This window comes from Neophocaena asiaeorientalis, unplaced genomic scaffold (genome assembly GCF_003031525.2).
Source record: "Neophocaena asiaeorientalis asiaeorientalis breed wild unplaced genomic scaffold, Neophocaena_asiaeorientalis_V1.1 scaffold256, whole genome shotgun sequence".
Classification (NCBI taxonomy): domain Eukaryota; kingdom Metazoa; phylum Chordata; class Mammalia; order Artiodactyla; family Phocoenidae; genus Neophocaena; species Neophocaena asiaeorientalis.
The window spans coordinates 6,743,877-6,752,782 of NW_020185324.1; positions in this window are offsets into that span (position 1 = coordinate 6,743,877).

Sequence of the window (8,906 nt, forward strand, 5' to 3'; positions counted from 1 at the left end):
TGAATTGATACCTATTTCTTTTTTTAAAAAAAATACATTTATTTATGTATTTATTTTTGGCTGAGTTGGGTCTTTGTTGCCGCGCACGGGCTTTCTCTAGCTGCAGCGAGCGGGGAGTACTTTTTGTTGTGGGGCGTGGGCTTCTCATTGCAGTGGCTTCTCTTGTTGCAGAGCACAGGCTCTAGGTGTGCAGGCTTCAGTAGTTGTGGCTCGCGGGCTCTAGAGCTCAGGCTAAGTAGTTGTGGCGCACAGGCTTAGTTGCTCTGCGGCATGTGGGATCTTCCCGGACCAGGGCTCGAACCTGTGTTCCATGCATTGGCAGGAGGATTCTTAACCACTGCGCCACCAGGGAAGCCCCCTATTTCTTATTAGGTAGTTTTTTTCCTGTTTTTATATTGAATTAATTTTAAATTTACAGAAAGTTTACAAGACTAGAACAAAGAATTCCCATATACCCTTTACTTAGATTTACTATTTTTGACATTTTGCCATATTTGCTTCCTCTCTCTTTCTCCACACACACGCATGCATACACATGCACACATTAATTATTTATACTTTTTGAAACATTTGCATACATCATGTCTCCTTTCCCCTGAAAACTTTAGTTTGTATTTCTTAAGAAAAAGAATACTCTTTTACATAACTACAGTGCAGCTATCAAATTTAGGAAATTTAACATCACTAAAATACTTCAATATGAAAATAACAAGGGATCAAGAGGACTAAATACATCTGCTAGATAATTAATCCTCTTAAGTAGAGCTAATGAAATTAGGTCGACAGAAATGGTTTTTGTCAGCGCTGGGGGCTCCTGCCTTCTCAGTGGCATCACCGAGGCACTTCATATAGGCAAAGCCATATCTACCTTGTATGCAACTATCACCAGCATCTCTGACAACTCAGGGCATGAGGCAGGCACTCAATGAATATCCATTTGCTGAGTTAATGAGCAACAAGGATTACCCAAAGTTTGCACCTTTAGTCTCATGATTATTTTATTTTGTTCTTTTGTTTGCTGTTGTTAAATAACAGGAAGTTAGAACAAGGGAAAATACAACATTTTCTGCCTTCTATATGGAATCTGTAGCTAATCTTTGTTAACCTGAATAGTGGAATTGGAAGTAGCTAAGAGAGTCACCAAGTCTGACCAAAAATGGGGCAACATTATGTCACCTCTAAGGGGTAGGGTGGGGCGGAGTGGGGAGATGGGCTGACTTCTGCAGTCTCATTACAGACAGTCTTTGGAAAAACTTATTTCCAAACCTAGGAGAACTCAGGATCTAGTTCACATGTGACCTCCTTAAAAAAGTAGTAGCAGTTTAACATCTGCCAAGCTAGAGGTGAGAATGGAGAATCTTTGGCAAAAGACCTGGCAAACATGAAGGGGAGCATGTTAGTCTCTTCTTCTATACCTGTGGTGTTTCTTTAACAAGAATTGGCTCATAGGACATTGATAAATAAGCCTATGCCAGTATAACAGTGGAAATTATGGGTTCAAGTGGAATTTTCCTCTGCACATTAATGTTTGGGAGCAATTAAAGGAAAAAAAGCAAAACAAAACAAAAACTTACAATGCAGGAAGACCTTAGGAAAAAGATGAAAATACTACAGAAACCCCCTGTTTAGAGAAAAAAATGTCTGGGTTAGTGATTGCAAAAACCTGGCTACACTTCCCCACGTTAAACTATTTTGGGAAGCTGTGTGTGCAGGTGAAAAAGTGTAAAGATATTTCTCTGGGTGTTACTAAAATTTGATCTAGAATGCTATACCCCTTGGGCTTCTCTGGTGGCGCAGTGGTTGAGAGGCTACCTGCCGATACAGGGAACGTGGGTTCGTGCCCCGGTCTGGGAGGATCCCACATGCCGAAGAGCGGCTGGGCCCGTGAGCCATGGCCGCTGAGCCCGCGCGTCCGCAGCCTGTGCTCCGCAACGGGAAAGGCCACAACAGTGAGAGGCCCGCATACCGAAAAAAAAAAAAAAAAAAGAATGCTATACCCCACAAAAGATTTTAATTTTTTAAGAAATATTTACCTATTTATTTATTTTGGCTGCGCCGGGTCTTAGTTGCTGCAAGCAGGATCTAGTCCCCCGACCAGGGATCAAACCCGAGCCCCCTGCACTGGGAGCGCAGAGTCTTACCCACTGGACCACCAGGGAAGTCCCAAGATTTTAATTTTTGACGAAATTAGTCTCTAAGGCCCTCAAGAACCTATCTTGTCTAAGAAGGAAGCAGAAGTCCCTAGCGCCTAACGTGGCCAGAGGTCCCCTAAGGGTGGCAGCCAAACACTCCGGAGGAATTTTAACTGTGCCAGCAGTGGGACTGCTAGTGCTCTGGATAGGCTGCAAGTGGTCTACCCCATTCCTAATTAGCCCAAAAGTTCGCAATTGCACAGAAGTTGAGGTTTTTTAGGACCGCGTATCTGGAGTTACTGCAGAAACGCCTGTTCCACAGCAACGCAATCTCCCGGTTTCTATTTTACTAAAACTAAGTCCCCTGCCAAAGCTGTCTCTATTGTTCACGAAGGAGGCATGGGCACACAGACCTGGAGCCCTGTGCTCGGCGCGGGGGAAGGGGTGGAGGGCAGCAGCAGAGTCCTTGGGACCCTGGGAGGAGACTGCAGGGTGGAGGAGGTGCCAGGGGCGGGCTGGAAACTCCGGGCACTCAGCCAGGCAGGCGGGAACCAGCACACGGAAGAGCTTTGCCTGCGGGGGCGGTGGGTGCGGGAGGGCAGAGAGGTGGAGGCTCAAGGCCCGCTCCTTCTCCTGCTTCCGGGTCAGCACCTCGTTGCCCCTTCGCCTTTGACCCCGCGGGTCTCCCCGACGCGGCAGCGGTACAGCACAGCGGTGGCTTCAGTCGGCAGCCCACGCTGGGGACGACGCCCCGCGGCAGCAGTTCCGGACCCCTCTTCTGGGTCAAATGCCCCAAGGAAGAAGAGGGCGCCTCAAGGAGGTACTTGCCCAAGGAGCATGCCAAGAATTGACAGCTAAGGAAAATTTAGCCTAGGGTTCTCAAACTTATTGGTCGTAGGACCCCCTTAACACTCTTGAAAATTGTCTCTGTGGGTCTATCCATCGACATTTATTATATCAGGTTTTAAAACAAAGAATTTAAACAGTAATACAGGGGCCTTTCCATTAGCCTTCAGGGCAGTGTTGAAATCACTCCTAGTTGTAGCTGCAGAAAACCTCACTGTGAATGAGAGCAGAAAAGGCCAATACAGTCGAAGTATTATAATGAAAATGGTTTTAACCTTGCCAATTCCTGGAACAAACTTTGACAACCACTGCTCCAAAAAAACCCACAGCTTAGAAACAGGGCCTTTATTTCCTGGAATGATTTAGACAGGAGCCCTGGGGAACCTAGACCAGGGCCTGTGCTGCTGGAGTTAGCTAGACAGTGACCTGCAGAATTTACAGGGGTGCCCTGGGATGCTGTGCACGTTTCAGAAAGGAACAGAACATTCCAAGTAACTAAACACAACATGCTGAGAAGGATACACTTCGCTTGAAAGGAAAAAACCAGAAGCTCCTGACAAGGTACCGGAATGTCAATAGCCTCACAAGCTAAGAAATCACTTGGAAAGAACAGCTAACAAAATTGGAATGCATCTCTCTGATGAAGGGGCTAGATAAACTCAGGAAACATTTTAAAAGTAATCTAATTCCAGTGAAAAATATACTTGTTATGGTGTAAACTAAGAAGAAAATACAAAGAAATCTGTAGAAAAGTTTTAAGTTTATAGAAAAATGACGAGTAAGAATTTAGTATACCTTTTAGAGAAGATAAGCTAGTTTTGTTTTTTTAACATCTTCATTGGAGTATAATTGCTTTACAATGGTATGTTAGTTTCTGCTTTATAACAAAGTGAATCAGTTATACACATACATATGTTCCCATATCTCTTCCCTCTTGTGTCTCCCTCCCTCCCACCCTCCCTAACCCACCCCTCTAGGTGGTCACAAAGCACCGAGCTGATCTCCCTGTGCTATGTGGCTGCTTCCCACTAGCTATCTATTTTACATTTGGTAGTGTATATATGTCCATGCCACTCTCTCACTTTGTCACAGCTTACCCTTCCCCCTCCCCATATCCTCAAGCCCATTCTCTAGTAGGTCTGTGTCTTTATTCCCATCTTGCCCCTAGGTTCTTCATGACCTTTTTTTTTCTTAGATTCCATATATATATGTTAGCATACGGTATTTGTTTTTCTCTTTCTGACTTACTTTACTCTGTATGACAGACTCTAGGTCCAACCACCCCACTACAAATAGCTCAATTTCGTTTCTTTTTATGGCTGAGTAATATTCCATTGTATATATGTGCCACATCTTCTTTATCCATTCATCTGTTGATGGACACTTAGGTTGCTTCCATGTCCTGGCAAGATAGTTCTTAATGAAGCAAAACTACTTGAAGAGAAAGTTAAGTGTACTCTGTCATGTGACAGGAAGAGGAAGTTGAAATGAGCAAAACAGGAAAAACTAAAAGTACATCAAAGGTCTCCAAATGAGAGGAAAGGATCTCTCGATTATAAAACTGATGATGCTAAAGTTTTGAATAATTATCTTGCACAGATCAGTTATGTGCAGGTCAATTCTGAAACTGAGGGCAAAAAAAAAGAAAAAGAAAATAAATAGTATTTTCTGAATTAGACAATGGAGGCCCAGGGGATCAGCAAGTTGAGAAAGTTAAAGACAGAGAAGATAATGCTATCAGTTATCTATTGTGGCATAATAAACAACCCCAAAACTTAGTAGCTTAAAGCAGCAATGATTTATTATTATCTTTAAATGATTCTCTGGGTGGGTTGACAGTTTATCTGCTGGTTTTACCTGGGCTCACTGGTACAGAAACATTCAGCTGAAAGTTGGGCTGGAAGGTCAATGTGACCTCACTTAACATATCTGACAGTTGGTGCTGTCCATTGCGAGCTTTGGTTCTTTCCCACGTGACCATTATTCTCTAGCAGGCGAGACTGGCTTCCTTACATGATGGTCTCAGGGCAGCATCATAAAAGGGTAAAAGCAGAATCTGCAATGTCTCTTAAGATCTGGCTTTGGAAGTCACAGAACATCACTTCTGCCACATTCTGTTGATCAAATCAAGTCACAAGATGAGTCCAGATTCACAGAGTGGGGAAATAGATAACCTCTTGATGGAAGGAAGAGCAAAGTCATTGCATAGGAGCATGGGAGAAATTTGTGGTCATATTTTGTATTTTATCATAACAGAATGAATATGACAAAGAAGACCCTAGCTATATTAACATTAGTTTCAGTAGAGAAACCATTTACAACTTTATCTGAGTGATGAGATGTCAATTATGCATGATTGGAAGAGCACTTAAGGAAGGTGGAGCAGGTTACTTGATCATTGTAGACAGTGCAAGGTCCCTTGAAAATATAAAGCTTCAAGCTGAAAATTGGACTCATTGATCAGACAAAATACCTTACTGGAAGAATTTGAGCAGAGAAGAAAGATTAGGAACAGTTAGGTACAGCAGAAGGGAAATATTAAAATTAGTGTATTTGGGCTTCCCTGGTGGTGCAGTGTTTGGGAGTCCGCCTGCTGACGTAGGAGACGCGGGTTCGTGCCCTGGTCCGGGAGGATCTTGCATGCCGTGGAGCAGCTGGGTCCGTGAGCCATGGCCGCTGGGCCTGCGCGTCCGGAGCCTGTGCTCCGCAACGGGAGAGGCCACAACAGTGAGAGGCCCGCGTACCGCAAAAAAAAAAAAAAAATTAGTGTATTCAACAAAATAGAGGGAAACTATAGAGTATGAAAATATCTTATAAGGCAACACGTTGTTCTGCAGAAGAAAGCCCATGGCTATTGGATCCTTGTTTGTGATACTGAAAGAGCTATTATTGCCAGAGAGATGAAGCAAGCCACATTTCTGAGACAGAAATTAATAGAGGAATGAATTAAAAAAAAAAGTTGCTAATGCTCTGAAAACCAGGGATTGTTAAAGCAACATTTTGTGGTCTCTTTCCAACTAATACACAAATTTCATTTCCAAGAAACAGAGTCCTTTATTTTCTGTTATAATCAGAGACTATAAAAGTAGCAATACAATATCTGATGTCTCCTTCAGTGAAAGGATCTTTTAAGTTCATGCCTGAGGGTGGAGGGGTACAGCACTCCTCAGTGATGAGGGATCTTCTGTGAAATTACAGGTACTCTGTGATCATTAGTAGAAGAGATTTGCTTAGACTGGAACCCTGATGCAGTCGGTACTAATTAGTATCGCCCCAAATTCTTCCCCTTCCACCACAGTGGATGGCTTGGTTGACTCTGATACAAATCCCAACCCGTCTCAGGTTCACCCATCACAAGCTTACTACCAACAGGGCCTCTGTTTTCTGCTGGTCAGTTTGGACCACTTCCCCACCACAGGGACTTCATGGGCCTGAAACTTTTCTTCTACCTTTTCTTTCTGGCTCCACCTGAGGCCTAAGAGAGGCATACCTGGCCTCTACCTGAAATATATGGCCTGTTCTATGATTATTAAATCTATAAACACTGGCCTCTACCTTTTATCTTTAGTAATATGTTTTTGCTAATTACCAATAATGCTGCTCTTAACATGTATTTTGATGCATATATATATGCAGACTTAGGGGAGAAATTGCTGGGTCACAGGGTATGCATATGTTCAACTTTAGCAGGTAATGCCAGTTTTCCCAGTGGGAGTGAGCACTTAAATGATATATAAACAAAAGTCCTTCACTTAACTTGCTGAAGACCCCAAAGCATTTTTTATGGAAAATAAGTATTAACTTATGATGAAACATAGATAAAGTATGTATAAAAAAAAGAATTTGCTTTCATGTTGGCAGAGACAATAATTTCTCCACCAAATAGAACATTTTGCTTCTATAATTCATACCAGAGTACTATTTCCTAGCATATTTCAATAAAGCTTGAATGAGTGAATTAATTAATAGGTCTTCTCCATAGATTGGTTTAAATCAGATACACTTAAATACACTGGAAATTATATGGTATTTAATGGTTAGATATGTTGTAAGATAGACTTATTACTCCAGATAATTTTTTCTTGGGTTTACAATGTAAACCAATACACCTTGTTCCATTAAACCTCTGGCTTACAGACTAAAGAAGTTGGTTAACACACACATGGCATTGTCATATGCTGTCGTAAATGGACCTGCTGCTTTCCTTACTAACCAGAAGTGATTTCAGCAAACTAAGGAGAGAAAATATTTTAAAAATCACCCCCCTTTTTATTAAAAAAAAAAACAAGGCATACCTTGTTTTTGTTTTTTATAAATTTATTTATTTTATTTATTTATTTTTGGCTGTGTTGGGTCTTCATTGCTGCACGTGGGCTTTCTCTAGTTGTGGTGAGGGGGGCCTACTCTTTGTTGCGGTGCCCGGGCCTCTCATTGCGGTGGCTTCTCTTGTTGCAGAGCGTGAACTCTAGGCACGTGGGCTCAGTAGTTGTGGCTCACGGGCTTAGTTGCTCTGCAGCATGTGGGATCTTCCCGGACCAGGGCTCAAACCCATGTCCCCTGCATTGGCAGGCAGATTCTTAACCACTGCACCACCAGGGAAGTCCCATACCTTGCTTTATTGTACTTCGCTTTATTGTGCTTTGCAGATAATGTGGTTTTTACAAATTGAAGGTTTGTGGCAACCCTGCATTGAGCAAGTCTATGGTCACCATTTTTCCAATAAAATTTGCTCACTTCCTGTTTCTATGTTGCATTTTGGTAATTCTCACAATATTTTGAATTTTTTCGTTATTTTATTTGTTTTGATGATCTGTGATCAGTGATCGTTGATGTTACTGTTATAATTGTTTTGGGGTACCACAAACCACACCCACATAGGACGGCAAACAATTGATAAATGTTGTGTGTGTTCTGACTACTTCACTGTTCCCCCTCTCTCTCCCTTATTTTGGGCCTCTCTATACCCTGAGACACAGCAGTGTTCAAATTAGACCAAGTAATAACCCTACAATGGCCTGTAAGCGTTCAAGTGAAAGGAAGGGCTGCACATCTCTCACTTTAAATCAAAAGCTAGAAATGATTAAGCTTAGTGAGGGAGGCATGTCTGAAAGCCAAGATAGGCCCAAAGCTAGGCCTCAAGCAAAGTACTTAGCCAAGTTGTGAATGCAAAGGAAAAGTTCTCGAAGGAAATTAAAAGTGCTACTCAAGTGAACACACAAATGATAAGAAAATGAAGCAGCCTTTTTGCTGATATGGAGAAAGTCTGAGTGATCTAGATAGAAGTTCAAACCAGCCACAACATTCCCTTAAACTAAAGCCTAATCCGGAGCAAGGCCCTAACTCTCTTCAATTCTATGAAGGCTGAGAGAGGTGAGAAAGTTACAGAAGAAAAATTTGAAGCTAGCAGAGGTTGGTTCATGATGTTTAAGGAAAGAAGTCATCTCCATAACATAAAATGCAAGGTGAAGCAGCAAGGGCTGATGTAGAAGTTGCAGCAAGTTATCCAAATCTAGCTAAGACGAAGGTGGCTACGTTAAACAACAGATTTTCAAGGTAGATGAAACAGCCTTATATTGGAAGAAGATGCCATCTAGGACTTTTATAGCTAAAGAGAAGAAGTCAGTGGCTGGCTTCAAAGCTTCAAAGGGCAGAATGACTGTCTTATTAGGGGCTAATGAGGCTGATGAAGTTGAAGCCAATGCTCATTGACCATTCGGAAAAGTCCTAGGGCCTTTAAGAATTATGCAGAATCTACTCTGCCTGTGCTCTATAAATGGAAAAACAAAGCCTGATTGGCAGCCCATCTGTTTACAAGATGGTTAACTAAATATTTTAAGCCCACTGTGGAGACCTACTGCTCAGAAAAACAGATTCCTTTCAAAATATTACTGCTCATTGACTGCTCAATGTACTTGGTCACCCAAGAGC